The sequence below is a fragment of the Sebastes fasciatus genome, chromosome 3, assembly GCF_043250625.1.
Source record: "Sebastes fasciatus isolate fSebFas1 chromosome 3, fSebFas1.pri, whole genome shotgun sequence".
Lineage (NCBI taxonomy): Eukaryota > Metazoa > Chordata > Actinopteri > Perciformes > Sebastidae > Sebastes > Sebastes fasciatus.
Genome location: NC_133797.1, coordinates 38,662,622 through 38,675,797, shown reverse-complemented (window position 1 = coordinate 38,675,797; position 13,176 = coordinate 38,662,622). Strand labels below are relative to the sequence as shown.

At 36.8% G+C, this 13,176-nt stretch overlaps 6 non-coding genes across 6 annotated transcripts; all 6 read right to left on the bottom strand.

The window, feature by feature from the left end:
• Window positions 1-444: 444 nt before the first annotated feature.
• Window positions 445-660, bottom strand: LOC141765455 (small nucleolar RNA U3). The gene has a single exon (XR_012593504.1). It is a non-coding gene; the product is annotated as a small nucleolar RNA U3 (small nucleolar RNA).
• A 582-nt stretch (window positions 661-1,242) lies between these two features.
• Window positions 1,243-1,458, bottom strand: LOC141765440 (small nucleolar RNA U3). The gene has a single exon (XR_012593491.1). It is a non-coding gene; the product is annotated as a small nucleolar RNA U3 (small nucleolar RNA).
• Window positions 1,459-1,896: 438 nt separating this feature from the next.
• Window positions 1,897-2,110, bottom strand: LOC141765436 (small nucleolar RNA U3). The gene has a single exon (XR_012593487.1). It is a non-coding gene; the product is annotated as a small nucleolar RNA U3 (small nucleolar RNA).
• A 597-nt stretch (window positions 2,111-2,707) lies between these two features.
• On the bottom strand, window positions 2,708-2,923 carry LOC141765447 (small nucleolar RNA U3). Its single transcript, XR_012593498.1, has one exon. It is a non-coding gene; the product is annotated as a small nucleolar RNA U3 (small nucleolar RNA).
• A 743-nt stretch (window positions 2,924-3,666) lies between these two features.
• LOC141765466 (small nucleolar RNA U3) lies at window positions 3,667-3,882 on the bottom strand. Its single transcript, XR_012593515.1, has one exon. It is a non-coding gene; the product is annotated as a small nucleolar RNA U3 (small nucleolar RNA).
• Window positions 3,883-4,934: 1,052 nt separating this feature from the next.
• LOC141765438 (small nucleolar RNA U3) lies at window positions 4,935-5,150 on the bottom strand. Its single transcript, XR_012593489.1, has one exon. It is a non-coding gene; the product is annotated as a small nucleolar RNA U3 (small nucleolar RNA).
• Between the last annotated feature and the right edge of the window lie 8,026 nt (window positions 5,151-13,176).

The following is a 13,176-nucleotide window of genomic DNA, read 5'->3' as shown; positions in this document are numbered from 1 at the left end:
AAAAAAGATCATAAATGAGAGAACAGATGAACTGAATCATTATTTAGTGTCGGCTTCACACTCAAACAGGAGTATAAATACTCTTCAACATTGTGGTCAGCAGACGATACACTTTGAAAGTCCCTCAAGTAACCTGAGCAGGGCTGAAACTAACAACTACTTTCATTATCAAATATACACTCATTTCAGAAGCTGGAAACAAAAAAGGACTGACAATGAATGATTATCTAAATTGTCGTCATTGTTTTTTTCTGTCGACTGAGAAAGTTTAACTGACCGACTGACTCAGTGCTAAACCTTAGCCAGCCCCACACAGCCATCTTAAAATCTCCCTACAATGCCTTTTCTAAACACAAAGTTAAAAATATAAGTTGCATATTAACTGCAAACAGTGCTTAATGTAACTTTCTGATATCTTGACTCAAATTACTTTTCCACATATCTGCCACTCTGATCATATTCCCTTCATCAAAGCTCCATGAAGAAGCAAAGAACGATCATCAATGACAGAGAACATATGAAGTGAATCATTATTTTCTGTCCGCTTCACGCTCTGAAGAGAATATCACAACTCATCATCGTGGTTAGCGAGACCAAACATTTTAGAAACACATTTCTCAAGTCAGAAACTATAGAAATGATCCCTGAAAGTATAGTCTTAGCTTGACTGAGGGTGAAAACTGCATCTGATTCACAGGAAACTTACTATCACTGAGGGTTCCTCTCTGCCATCAACAAGCTCCTCCAGTTGTTGTGTCACAGCAGCCAATCCCTGCATGACTCTGACAGCACACAGATAGAAGAGAAAAGCACAACTGAAGGACGATAATGAGAAAGCAAGAAAAGTAAGAATCAAAGTAGGAAAAGTTGATGGTTCAAATACTGGCAAGACAAAAGACTAATTTCTCTCACTGATTGGAAGATGTGTTCAAGTCCCAATAAACATTCATGATGCTGTAAAACTGTTGCTTTATTTCTTTCAACTGATCTTTTTTTTTTTTAAATCATTACTAGATGTCAAGTCCTCCAGAGGTGATTATATTAATAACATGATTAACTATTAAAATGGTTGATTACTTTGCTGTCAATCCACTAACACAATAATGATCGTTGTTTCCTCACCAAACCTAAACAGTCTCTCAAACAACTACTTAGAAAAATCGTATAAACATTGCTCTGAAATTGATACTTAATCAACCATAATATACAAACCTTTATTTTATTTATCACATATCTTCTGCTACCACTCTGATCATATTCCCAACCTCAATACTCCACAAAGAAGTAATGAACGATCATCAATGACAGAAAACATATGAAGTAAATCATTATTCTCTATCAGCTTCATGCTCAGTAGGGAATATCACAACTCATCATCATGGTTAGCGAGACCAAACACTTTAAAAACACATTTCTCAAGTCAGAAACTATAGAAATGATCCCTGAAAGTATAGTCTTAATGATTCTGAGGGTGAAAACTGCATCTCATTCACAGGAGAATCATTCTCACTCAGGGTTCTTCTCTACCATCATCAAGCTCCTCCAGTAGCTGCGTCTCGTCCAGACATGTGTGTTTATATAAATGAAACAGCCCAACCAATCACTGCATGACTCTGACAGCACAGCTGTGATACAGAGAGCACACAGGCGGGGAGAGAGGCAGCACTGAGATAAAGAAAACACTTGTATAAAAGGTCTGAAATATGTCACAAAATAAGAAAAGTTACAAAAATGTACACTGACAACAATGAGTCAAAGTTAAAAATACTGGCACAACAAAAAGCTAATTTCTCTCCTGAACTGGTAAATGTTTTTCTGACATATATAATTATGAATTGAATCAAGTTTTTTTTCCCACATATAGATGTATTTAATTATATTTAACATTTTAAGGCTACCACTCTGATCATATTCCCAACCTCAATACTCCACAAGGAAGTAATGAACGATCATCAATTATAGAGAACATATGAACTGAATCATTATTCTGTCAGCTTCACGCTCAGTAGGGAATATCACGACTCATCATCGTGGTTAGCGAGACCAAACACTTTAGAAACACATTTCTCAAGTCAGAAACTATAGAAATGATCCCTGAAAGTATAGTCTTAGCTTGACTGAGGGTGAAAACAGAAAGTCATTCACAGGAAACTTACTATCACTGAGGGTTCCTCTCTGCCATCAACAAGCTCCTCCAGTTGTTGTGTCACAGCAGCCAATCCCTGCATGACTCTGACAGCACACAGATAGAAGAGAAAAGCACAACTGAAGGACGATAATGAGAAAGCAAGAAAAGTAAGAATCAAAGTAGGAAAAGTTGATGGTTCAAATACTGGCAAGACAAAAGACTAATTTCTCTGACTGATTGGAAGAAGATGTGTTCAAGTCCCAATAAACATTCATGATGCTGTAAAACTGTTGCTTTATTTCTTTAAACTGATCTGTTTTTTTTAAATCATTACTAGATGTCAAGTCCTCCAGAGGTGATTATATTAATAACATGATTAACTATTAAAATTGTTGATTACTTTGCTGTCAGTCCACTAACACAATAATAATCTAGTTGTTTCCTCATTAAACCTTAAAAGTCTCTCAAACAACTACTCTAAAAATCTTTTCAACAATGCTCTGAAGTGGATGCCGAAAGCAATAATGCTTAAATTCAAATATCACAATACAACATTTTTTTTTTTACATTTGTCCTGCTGCCACTCTGATCATATTCCCTTCATCAAAGCTCCATCAAGAAGCAAAGAACAATCATCAATGATAGAGAACTTATGAACTGAATCATTATTCTCTGTCAGCTTCACGCTCTGAAGGGAATATCACAACTCATCATCGCGGTAAGCGAGACCAAACACTTTAGAAACACATTTCTCAAGTCAGAAACTATAAAAATGATCCCTGAAAGTATAGTCTTAATGATTCTGAGGGTGAAAACAGAAAGTCATTCAGTGGACAATCATTGTCACTCATGGTTGCACCTCGCAGTCACACATGACCAAAACATCCAGCAGTAAACAAAGTATAACCATATCTGCTACTACCACTACACATTATACCAGAATGAAACTCAAACCAGTTTGACTTATATTGATAATTCACAACACTGCTAGATCCACTCTGATCATATTCCTAGTGATGTTACGTGCTGTGCCAAGGTTTCAGCGCGTGTGTTGAGTAATCCAGGAAGTTTTCTGTGAAGCACGTATCGAGGCTCGTATCGTTTTAGACAAATGACGTCATTGAAGAAGCCCAAAGACGAAATACAGTTAAGAACTTATTATTCCTGGATAAAAACAAAAAAATGTCTCCCATCTATCATTTTCCCATAGTTACAGAACCACATTCACTGTCCTCTGCCCAGTTAAACCACTGCTACATATCTGGAATATACAGTATCTGCATGTTTTACACTCTTTGACCAACAGGTGGTTTCCTGAGCACATGAAGCCTCGTGAAATGAACCCTTTCGTGAACCAATTTGCTGGACAGCTTCATTACTTCATGAAGCTTCATCTTGCCATTACTACTGGCAACACAAAAGGTTATTTTCTCTTACTGACTGAAAAAAGTTCATGTCACTTTTATAATCATCATTTAGAAATTTACTGCATAATCCATTATTGATATCCACATGTTTGAATGTAACATTTTAAAGCTACCACTCTGATCATATTCCCTCCTTCATTACTCCACAAGGAAGTAAAGAACAATCATCAATGACAGAGAACATATGAAGTATATCATTATTCTCTGTCAGCTTCACGCTCTGAAGGGAATATCACAACTCATCATCGTGGTTAGCGAGACCAAACACTTTAGAAACACATTTCTCAAGTCAGACACTATAAAAATGATCCCTGAAAGTATAGTCTTAGCTTGACTGAGGGTGAAAACTGCATCTCATTCACAGGAGAATCATTCTCGCTCAGGGTTCTTCTCTACCATCATCAAGCTCCTCCAGTAGCTGCGTCTCGTCCAGACATGTGTGTTTATATAAATGAAAGAGCCCAACCAATCACTGCATGACTCTGACAGCACAGCTGTGATACAGAGAGCACACAGACGAGGCAGAGAGGCAGAACTGAGATAAAGAAAACACTTGTATAAAAGGTCTGAAGTAAGTAACAAAATAAGAAAAGCACAAAAATGTACACTGATCACAATGAGTCAAAGTTCAAAAATACTGGCAATACAAAAAGCTAATTTCTCTTCTGAACTGGTAAAAGTTTTTCTGACATATATTATTATGAATTAAATCAAGTTATTTTTTTCCACAAATAGATGTGTTTAATTACATTTACAATTTAAGGAAACCACTCTGATCATATTCCCAACCTCAATACTCCACAACTGGATCTCATTCACTGCAAAGTGATTCTCACTGAGGGTTCCTCTCTGCCATCAACAAGCTCCTCCAGTTGTTGTGTCACAGCAGCCAATCCCTGCATGACTCTGACAGCACACAGATAGAAGAGAAAAGCACAACTGAAGGACGATAATGAGAAAGCAAGAAAAGTAAGAATCAAAGTAGGAAAAGTTGATGGTTCAAATACTGGCAAGACAAAAGACTAATTTCTCTGACTGATTGGAAGAAGATGTGTTCAAGTCCCAATAAACATTCATGATGCTGTAAAACTGTTGCTTTATTTCTTTCAACTGATCTGTTTTTTAAATCATTACTAGATGTCAAGTCCTCCAGAGGTGATTATATTAATAACATGATTAACTATTAAAATTGTTGATTACCTTTCTGTCAGTCCACTAACACAATAATAATCTAGTTATTTCCTCATTAAACCTTAAAAGTCTCTCAAACAACTACTCTAAAAATCTTTTCAACATTGCTCTAAAGTAGATACCAAAAGCAATAATGCTTAAGTTCAAATATCACAATACAACATTTTTATTTTTACATTTGTCCTGCTGCCACTCTGATCATATTCCCTTCATCAAAGCTCCATAAAGAAGTAATGAACAATCATCAATGATAGAGAACTTATGAACTGAATCATTATTCTCTATCCGCTTCACACTCTGAAGGGAATATCACAACTCATCATCGTGGTTAGCAAGACCAAACACTTTAGAAACACATTTCTCAAGTCAGAAACTATAGAAATGATCCCTGAAAGTATAGTCTTAGTGATTCTGAGGGTGAAAACAGAAAGTCATTGACAGGACAATCGTTCTCACTCATGGTTGCACCTCGCCGTCACACATGACCAAAACGACCAGTAAACAAAGTATAACTGTAATAAAACCATGACATTAAAACTTCAGTCTAAACTGTTGCTAAAGCTGTTGATCTAATGTTAAAAGTTCAATTTCATAATACCCACAATGTCACAAACATCTGGGAATTTTAATCATATTTGTTGATTTATTAAAAGCCTGTACAAGCCCAAACCTTTCAAATTAACCAGGCTGTTTGGACAATGTATTTATTAATTTATTTTTCAACATATCTGCTACTACCACTACACATTATAGAATGAAACTCAAACCAGTTTGACTTATATTGATAATTCACAACACAGCTAGATCCACTCTGATCATAATCCCTTCATCAAAGCTCCATGAAGAAAAACGAAAAATGTCTCCCATCTATCATTTTCCTCTAGTTACAGAACCACATTCACTGTCCTCTGCCCGGTTAAACCACTGCTACATATCTGAAATAGATCTGCCTGCTTTACACTCTTTGACCAACAGGTGGTTTCCTGAGCACATGAAGCCGCGTGAGATGAACCCTTTTGCAAACCAATTTGCTGGAGACCTTCAGTGCTTCATGAAGCTTCATCTTGCCATCGCTAGACACACACACACAAATCTAAAATACATTTTCTTGGTGAGATTTGTGCCTGATCAGATGTGTCTTCTATTAGTTTTCCACCTCCGATGAAGAGCAGACGCTCCTCAAGCCTAAGGGCCCTATTTTAACCATTATATGCTATTTTAGCATACAATTATTAAATCATGTTTATAATAAAGTCATTTTTGATAAATTGAGTAATTTGGCAGTAATTCCAAAGAAATTTCAAATAGGTTACTTGCTAATTATCAGCTAATTACTATGAAATTTGCGGACCTATAAAATGAAATGTTACCAAAATCGTTAAGAAAAGGTAGTAATACCACAGTGTAAAAATACTGTACTTAAAGTATCTAAAAGTACCTTTTATTATTATTATGCTGAATGGTACATGTCTTGATGCAGTACTGTAAACATCACATTAATATTGCAGCTGGTTATGTACTGTATATATATGTATATATATATGTATATATATATGTATATGTATATGTATATGTATATATATGTATGTATATATACTGTATATCATAATGTATTAGTTGATTCAGATTATTAATACACAATATAAATCTGCAAAGTAACTAAAGCTGTCCAATAAATGTAGTGCAGTAAAAACTACCTACAACCTTTCCCTCTGAGATGTAGTGGAGTAGAAGTATAAAGTAGCAGAAAATGAAAACACTCAAGTAAAGTACAAGTACCTCAAAATTGTACTGTACTTGAGTAAATGTGCTTAGTTACATTAATACTAATATTGCAGTGACATGTATGCCCGGCTGACTGACTCCTGTCAGTGGAGTGCTGCTGCCACCATGTGTTTAATGGGAGGTTCTGCACACAGAAAGCTGGAGGCAACTTATATAAACTTCTTAAACAAATCTACTTCTGACAACACTTGAAGCAAGAAATAGGCGATGCCACTGCTGAATCTCCTGGCGACTGCTTCTCCTGCATTGAGACACCCTCCATCACGGATCTGGTGGAAATGCAGGTCGAGCATGTGCAGGCAGCAGCATGGAGGCGGGCCGGTCCAGCTTCATAGTCGTGGATCTTTCTTCAGTGTCAGCCTCGTTTTCACCAAGCAGCCAAATTAATACCCTCACTTTACAGATTTGTATTAAACAGAGCAGTCGCTGTTTTGATTATTTATGTTTTTATTTATCTGCACCATCCTTGTATTTTTCACTCAAACACAAATGGTGCAGTAGTTCAAGACTGTTCTCACAGTTTGGTACCTCAAATTACAAAGCTTCTTTTCATTTCATTTAAAAATGTATTTAGAACATGTAGAATACAAAAAAAATAAAGAAAAAGAGAATGATCATACCAACAAGTGGACAACCAGAAAGAAGTAGTATTTACATACAATGAAAAGCAAAAGAAAAGCAAATTGTCAAACACTTCATGCCTTGATTTATATATTCGAAAAGGAGTAAGAAGTACAAACTTATTTAATCCCACCCCTTCTCCATAACTCATTCATTAATAATTAACCAGCTTCCTTATTGAGCCATACATATACTCTAATTAAATGTTCTTAAATTTGTCTACTATAATTACCTTTTATCTCTGTCATACAGAAATATGAATTAATTACTGATATAATTATCCTTATCAAACTATAAATTTGTTATCAATCCAGAATACCAATTCATTACTTATAATATAACTTAATCACAATACCAATTACTTACTTATATATTTAACTTAATCATATTGACTAGTTATCTTTTCGTATATGCGCATATTATTATTGATAATATACAATTTATAATATACAATATGCACATGCAATACAACATGCAATACACATACACACACACACACATATATATATATATATATATACACAATACACAGCATCTGACCATGAATACATTATTCTAAATTTGATTTTGAATGTTAAATTTGCATTATTCTTTACAGAAAAAATATGAAGATAGACTAATACAGAATAAATATTAAGTAACCAATAAATAAATAAACAAACAGTAATAGATAAATAAACAGTAACCCCTGTAAACACCTTGTGATTGTCAAACCCCCACTTCATCCCTGTACCTTGTGAACATCATGTCTTTATACCTTATTTTAAACTGGTTTAAGTTTGGACATTGCTTTAGCTCCACAATGAAACTGTTCCATAGTTTCACTCCACAGATTGAGATACAGAAACTTTTCATGGTTGTCCGAATACTGTGAGTTTTAAAATGACCTGTTTAAATGTGTTACATACTCTGATGGTTGGAATCAAAATTCATCAAGGTTAAGTTTTTCAAGTTTATTTTTTATTTCATATCACCTGAATCTGGCATTTATGTTGTTTGTTATTCAATTTGTAAATGTTAAATTATATGTTGGAATTGTTACATGATCATTAATGTGCTTTTGTAAGATGGAAGAATGATATTTGTATGTTATTTTATACTTGTATCAAGTTCACTGCACTTGTGGGTTTCAAATAGATGATAAAACAAGCAGAAATATTTTTTTGATTTTTATTGAACAATAAAAACCCATGCATGCACGGAGAGAATACTCTACACAGACAGAGACCGAGCAGCACATGAGCAGCATGAAGAACAGCCAGCGAATAATGCCGTTCCAGCAGGCCCCGTTGCCCCTGTTGGCCCCGTTGCCCCCGCTGTCCCTGTTGGCCCCGCTGTCCCTGTTGGCCCCGCTGTCCCTGTTGGCCCCGCTGTCCCTGTTGGCCCCGCTGGCCTCGTTGCCCCAGCTGGCCCCGCTGTCCCCGTTGGCCCCTATGGCCCAATTGGCCCCTATGATCCCGCTGGCCATGCTGATTTTCTTGGCGATGGACTTTCTCAGACCGTCTGGAGAAAACCTCCTTTTTCTGAAAGTATTGTAAAATGAAAATGAGAAAGAGTGAGAGCTTTGAAGATGTATAATGAAGAACTTATGACTGTTAAACACATAGCCTGTGTATGCTACAGAACATACTGTATACAAGCATGACTGTGACACACACACACACACACACACACGTCAGCTTACTTGTACGTAGCCGTCTCCTTGTAGGACATGACCAGTCCTAGATGGTTGTAATATCCTGCGTTGGTCAGTCGAACGCTTCTACGTACCGTGACTGTAAACCAAACAAGAGAGCAGAGGAGGTGGTCAGTCACTCACTGACACAAGTTATGTCATACACTTTGACTTTTCTAACTACAACACTTCTACTGTAAGAAGCAACTCAGTGCATGTCAATAGTTTTGTGTTTTTGAGTGTCACACAGAAACCAAAAAAAAAACACTCTATGTCAGAGATGTGTGGATTCAACTAAAGCCATTTATGAGGTTGTAGTTTGTGTTGGATGAGCCTTTTAACCATCTTCTCTTCTTTTTGTGAATATAGACTGCTGTTTATTTTCCACAGTCATACAAGTAACTTTTTCTTTAATATTTATAATATAAATAATTATATTTATCCTCTTTTATTACTTTTCTCAATGTCAGTTTTTGAATAAGTATAAATTCAATCAGTGCTCCATTACTGCCTAACCCAGTTGAATAGAGGCTTACAGGAACTACCACCTGTGCATGAGTCATTAAAGAAAACTATTTGACCTAACATCAAGTTGAACATATTGTTGTTGTTTTTTTGCACGATTAGAAACTTTGCAGTTATATTAGGAAATGTCAAGTCATCCATCCTCTGAATGTTCTAGGTCTGTAGTTTGTGGCTGTAACAATTCATGTTACACATACACACACTCACATACAGAGACGCGCGCGCACACGCACATACAGAGACGCGCGCCTAAGCACACACCTCTCCCTCCCTCACAGGGTAAAATAATATGAGCAGCGCCATTTTGTCGTGAACTGCGCGGCTCACGGTGAAATGGCGAGACCTCAAATCTCTAGAGGAGACGCGCGCACACACGCACGCACCTCTCCCTCCCTCACAGGGTTAAATAATACAGAGCTGCGTCATGGCGGCTATGTTCTCCTGTCTACTGTAGCATGATGCTAACAACACTTTACACGCACACACCTCTGCCTTTGTTAGACCACAGCAGTAACGTTATATACATTGAGGAGAATTTATGACTTCTTTACATACTGTTATATAGATATTTATGTTCACAGCAACAGTAACAGGACATTTACATGTTTTCATAAAGTTCAGCCTTAAAATGCTAATCTGTGAGGCTAGCTAGCTAAATACACAGTTAACGTAAGACTCACCTCAAACAGAAGTCAGAGAGGCAGAAGGAGACGTGAAGACGGTATTTAAGTGAAGGCCACAAAACAAAGAGCCAATCAGAGTTCTTTAATTTGAGAGGTGTCATCAGATTCATCAGGCTGGTTGCTGGGGCCCCCCTGAACCTTAGCAACAGGTTACACATTGGTTCGTAGTCTGACCAATGAAAGTGAGTTTACATTTGAAATCAAAACAACGGACATTTACATTAACACTGCTCTATGACTAAAGGAGACACCCCACGTGGTTAGCCACCTACTGGCGGGAAACATGGTCAGGCTGGTTGCTGGGGCCCCCCTTAGCCCTAGCAACAGCTTACACATTGGTTCATGTGTAACCAATGAAAGTGAGTTTACATTTGAAATCAAAACAACGTGATTAGCCACCTACTGGCGGGAAACATTAGTTCAAAACTCGAGTTAGTCATGCTATAAAAACTATTCTAGGTGACACACTATTGGTGTCGTTTAAACTGCGAGCAGCTTCTGTCCTCTGCGCCCTCTGTCGGGAGATTAACACACACACGAACACACACAACAGCGCCGTGCAGTCAGAAATGTTACTGAACTGAACAAACTGAATATCTATCTGTTGATGCTATGAATTATTGATTTATTTTGACCAAAACCAGAGTGGAAAACCAGTGGAAAGAGAGCTTCGCTCCTCCTATAACTGTAGGCCTGTACGCTACTGTAGGCCTATACACAGTTATAGGAGGAGCTCCGCTCCTCCTATAACTGTATATAATGTATGTATATAATGTTTAAATCTATATTATAATGTTTAAATTATAATGTTTAAATGTTATAGGAGGAGCTTCGCTCTGATTCGTCAGGTTGGTTGCTGGGGCCCCCCTGACCCCTAGCAACAGCTTACACATTGGTCTGCCCAATGAAAGTGAGTTTACATTTGAAATCAAAACAACATACATTTACATTAACACTGCTCTATGACTAAAGGAGACACCCCAAGTGGTTAGCCACCTACTGGCGGGAAACATCGTCAGGTTGGTTGCTGGGGCCCCCCTGACCCCTAGCAACAGCTGACACACTAGTTCATATTCTCCCCAATGAAAGTGAGTTTACATTTGAAATCAAAACAACGTACATTTACATTAACACTGCTCCTTCGCTCCTACTATAACTGTAGGCCTGTACGCTACTGTAGGCCTACTACTGTAATGTTTAAATTATAATGTTTAAATGTTATAAGAGGAGCTTCGCTCCTCCTATAACTGTAGGCCTGTACGCTACTGTAGGCCGCAGCTTCTGTTCTGCAATGCCAGATTGAAATTACGCTGCAGAGCACATTGAACCAAAGAGACTAGAAATGGTTGTCTTATTAATATATTTTATGTATTTAAAATTGATAATATACTGGTATTTATGGTTTGGTATGAATATAGAAACGGTTTATTCATTCTACCTAATTACAACACTGGTTGTTTTTGAGTGGTTGGTGATCTGAAAATGTATTTTCTTTCGCTCCTCCTATAACTGTGTATAATGCATGTATATAATGTTTAAATGTATATTATAATGTTTAAATTATAATGTATAAATGTTATAGGAGGAGCTGTGCTCCTCCTATAACTGTGGGCCTATTTGCTAATAAGAGTTACATAGTTAAAATGTGTGTGTGTGTGTGTGTGTGTTTGTGTGTGTGTGTGTGTGTGTTAGTTAGTCAGCCTGCTCTGATTGGCTAATGTGAATCAGCTGTCTAGCAGCAATCTGAAGTTGCCGTGGTGATTGGCCACTGCTGCAGTGGGGCAGTTTATAATAGGAGTTAACCAGAGACGTACATGTCATAAAAGTGCTTCTACGACAGAAACCGTGACTCCTATCGCTTAGATTGTTCATGAGACCAGTTAGGAGTCTCTGATGAACAAATGGTGCGACATTTGGGTCTGTAGTTTCAAAAATGTGACCTCGGCGGCAGTTTCCAAAACTATTAACTTTTTTCTCTGATCCAAAAAATTCTGTGAAATTTAATATGGGGCCCTATGGGAGCGAAGCCTGCAGTTGCTCTCACGTTCAGGCATGTGTCGTCAAATGTGTAAGTCCGACTGATTCCATAGCTAGATGTTTGCGACCGGCACAAAAATACCTACGTTTTGATGTATTCATTGTGTATGAGGAGTGGACATTGTGGGCTACAGAGCAATTTGTTCGGAAAATTCTCAAAAGATTTCAAAGCTTTCCCGCACTCTAGCGATGATGTCACGCGCTCTAGCCCTTAACGACCCACGCAATACACACCCATTATAAAATCTGAAACGGTCTGAAAATTTCACAAAACGTAAACTGCGATTTCGTGAAAACCGTGCCAGCTATCAAAAAAATTCCATTTGGCCAAATAAAGTCCCAAGTCTCGTGACCCGTTTAAACTTTTAATCACGCTTGTACATTAAAGTATGGCGATTCTGTATGGCCCCAAAGAGGAGTGTTTATGAGCACTCTTCACGTCGATTTTCAATGCATTCCAATGGAGAAAAATATCGCTTATGCTGTTTTCTGAAATTTGCTGACTATGGCAAGCCAAGTTAGCTCACCTTAAAGCACATTACGCTAGATTTGAGATAAAGTTAACAAACCCCCAGTTGGACAGGATTTATTTAAACTTTTAGTACATAGTAATTTAAATGAGGGCTATTTAAGTGTTCCTACTGGGTAGCTGATTTACCTAAAAAAGATGTCCGAAAAAAAATTCTGAAAAAAAATATCTGAAAAATTTCTCAAAATAAAAGTCTGAAAAAAAATATCTGAAAAATGTCTGAAAAAGATGTCCGAAAAAAAATTCTGAAAAATTTCTCAAAATAAAAGTCTGAAAAAAAAGATCTAAAAAAAGTCTGAAAAAATGTCCGAAAAAAAGTCTGAAAAATAGATCTGAAAAAAGTCTGAAAGAAATAATTCTGAAAAAAAATATCTGAAAAATGTTTGAAAAAGATGTACGAAAAAAACTCTTGAAAAATTTCTGAAAATAAAAGTCTGAAAAAAAAGATATGAAAAAAAAGTAAAAAAAAAAAATATCTGAAAAATGTCCGAAAAAAAAGTCTGAAAAATAGATCTGAAAAAAGTCTGAAAAAAAAAATATCTGAAAAATGTCGGAAAAGATGTCCGAAAAAAAAT